General features: G+C 44.2%; 1 non-coding gene across 1 annotated transcript; it reads left to right on the forward strand.

Annotated features, from left to right (window-relative positions):
• The first annotated feature begins 2503 nt into the window (after positions 1-2503).
• On the forward strand, positions 2504-2575 carry TRNAP-UGG (transfer RNA proline (anticodon UGG)). The gene has a single exon. It is a non-coding gene; the product is annotated as a tRNA-Pro (tRNA).
• The last annotated feature ends 510 nt before the right edge of the window (positions 2576-3085 follow it).

The raw sequence follows: 3085 nt of genomic DNA on the forward strand, positions 1-3085 counted from the left end.
GTCTCTCCATGTTTGCTGATGATGCAAAAATTATGAGGAGGATTGAAACAGAGGATGATAATAGGAGGCTACAGGACGACTTAGACAGATTGAATGAATGGTCCAACAAATGGCTGCTAAAGTTTAACCTGAGTAAATGCAAAGTAATGAAACTAGGCGGTGGAAACTGGAGGCCAGACACAAGATACACAATAGGAGATGAAGTACTTAATGCAACGGAAAAACTGAAAGATCTATGAACTGATATCTCACCAAACCTGTCTCTTGAAGCCCACATAAAAAGAATTACGTCTGCAGCATATGCGAGGCTGTCTAACACCAGAACATCCTTCAGGAACCTGTGTAAGGAATCGTTCAGAATCTTGTACACCACATACGTAAGACCAATCCTGGAGTATGCGGCCCCAGCATGGAGCCCGTACCTTGTCAAGCACAAGACGAAGCTGGAAAAAGTTCAGGGGTATGCCCCTAGACTAGTCCCAGATCTAAGTAGCATGAGTTACGAGGAAAGGCTGCGGGAAATGCACCTTACGACACTGGAAGACAGAAGAGTGAGGGAAGACATGATTACCACCTACAAAATCCTCAGGGGGAATTGACAGAGTAGACAAGTATAAACTATTCAACACTGGCGGTACGCGAACAAGGGGACACAGGTGGAAACTGAGTATCCAAATGAGCCACAGGGACGTTTGAAAGAACTTTTTCAGTGTCAGAGTAGTTAACAGGTGGAATGCATTAGGTAGAGATATGGTGGAGGCTGACTCCATACACAGCTTTAAATGTAGATATGATAGAGCCCAGTAGGCTCAGGAATCTGTACACCAGTTGATTGATAGTTGAGAGGCGGGACCAAAGAGCCAAAGCTCACCCCCGCAAGCACAATAAGGTGAGTACACACACACACACACACACACACACAGACACACACACACACACATACACACACACACACACACACACGCACACATTAAGGGGGCCTGGTAGCCTGGTGGATAGCGCGCAGGACTCGTAATTCTGTGGCGTGGGTCCGATTCCCGCACCAGGCAGAAACAAATGGGCAAAGTTTCTTTCACCCTGAATGCCCATGTTACCTATCAGTAAATAGGTACCTTGGAGTTAGTCAGCTGTCACGGGCTGCTTCCTGGGGTGTGTGTGTGTGTGTATGGTGTGGAGAAAAAAAGTAGTTAGTAAACAGTTGATTGACAGCTGAGAGGCGGGCCGAAAGAACAAAGCTCAGCCCTCGCAAACACAACTAGGTGAATACACACACACACACACACACACACACACACACACACACACACACACACACACACACACACACATACACACACACACACATGTAGATATGTTCAAATGTAGAGGTGTAAGAGCCCAGTAGGCTCAGGAATCTGTACATCAGTTGATTGACGGTTGGGAAGCGGGACCAAGGAGCCAGAGCTCAATCCCCGAAAGCACAACTAGGTGAGTACGCACACACACACATTCACACACTCCAGAGACTACATTACAGGCACCATGACAATGGGAGGATCATCATCATGGGGGACTTCAATCACGGAAGGATAGACTGGGAGAACAAGAAACCATACGGAGGTGAGGAAACATGGAGAACTAAACTATTGTAGGTGGCGATAAAACGTTTTAAGCCAGCATGTCAGAGACCGCATAAGAATGAGAGGAAACGATAATCAGCGAGACTCGACCTAGTCTTCACTCTGAACGACTCCGACTGAAGAGAAAACGGTTTCGAGACCCCAATACGCATAAGCGACCACAGAGTAATCACGTTTGAGTATTTGGTCGAAGAACCAAATGTACTCAAGAAAGGGACCTGAAAACAAAAAGCCAGCATTCCAAAAGGGAAACTACTAGGAGATAAGAAATTCCTAACAGATATAACATGGGAAATCTCAGGGGAATGACAGCCCAAGATACGTTGGATTACATCACGAAGAAGTTTAAATAGGCAGCAGACAAGTTTGCCCCGGTCCGAAAGGAAAAAAAACGAAATGCAGATGAGAATCCCATGTATTAATTAGAGATCTTATCTAGCAAGGCAACAGAATACAAAAGTGCGGAGAAACTATAGAAATAACAGGACACTTGAGAACAGAGAAAGATACCGGAGTAACAAAAATGAATACGTCAAGGTGAGAAGAGAGGCAGAAGGGCAATTCGAAAATGACATAGCAAGCAAGGCAAAGACTCAACCTAAATTGCTGCACAGCCACATCAGGAGAAAAACCATCAGTGTATGAACAGGTAATTAAATTGAGGATACAGGAAGGCAGATTCACAACAAACGACAAGGAAGTGTGCAATGTTTCCAGTTGATTGATCGCATGTTGAAAACTATGCTTTGCTCAAGAAAAAAAATTGCCTGCAATAAATACTCGCATCCCGGGCTCGAATCCCTGACAAGCTCTGGTAATTATCAATAGGCATATTTAATTCTAAAAAGGTGATTTAAATAACATAACTAAACTCAAATATCCACGGCCTGTTGGTCTAGTGGTATGATTCCTGCTTTGGGTGCAGGAGGTCCCGGGTTCAACTCCCGGACAGGCCCTCAATATTTTCCTTCCCGAGCAAGTTAATTATACTGTAAAATTAATTCCTTATATTTTACCAACATTAAGAAATGCACTATTAAACATAGGAGACATCATAAGACTTAATTTTAAGTAGCAAATCAGTATGATGCACATAATTTAAAATGTAACTAACTAATTCTGGAATATAGTGAATGAAATTTGCAGATCCTCAACATTTACATGAAGAGATTCAGGAGAAAGCCAGGCAGGAAGTGGCGGACCAGCCGGGTTATAATGGATACGAGGGCCTGCAGGCAGCTCCAAGCAACAGCCTTGATTGATCAAGTAATCACACGACGAGCCTGGCCCCAGACCGGGTTGTGGGGCAGTAGACTTTCCAGAACCTACTTCAGGTATACTCCGAGTATACTATACGCCAGGTATACTAAGAGTATACGCCAGGTATACCGCAGGTAACCATGATCAAATCCCTCTGAACACACACGAGGTTCCAAATCTCTTCATTACTAAACAAACTCTTGACT

Source organism: Procambarus clarkii, chromosome 1 (assembly GCF_040958095.1).
Source record: "Procambarus clarkii isolate CNS0578487 chromosome 1, FALCON_Pclarkii_2.0, whole genome shotgun sequence".
NCBI classification, from domain to species: domain Eukaryota; kingdom Metazoa; phylum Arthropoda; class Malacostraca; order Decapoda; family Cambaridae; genus Procambarus; species Procambarus clarkii.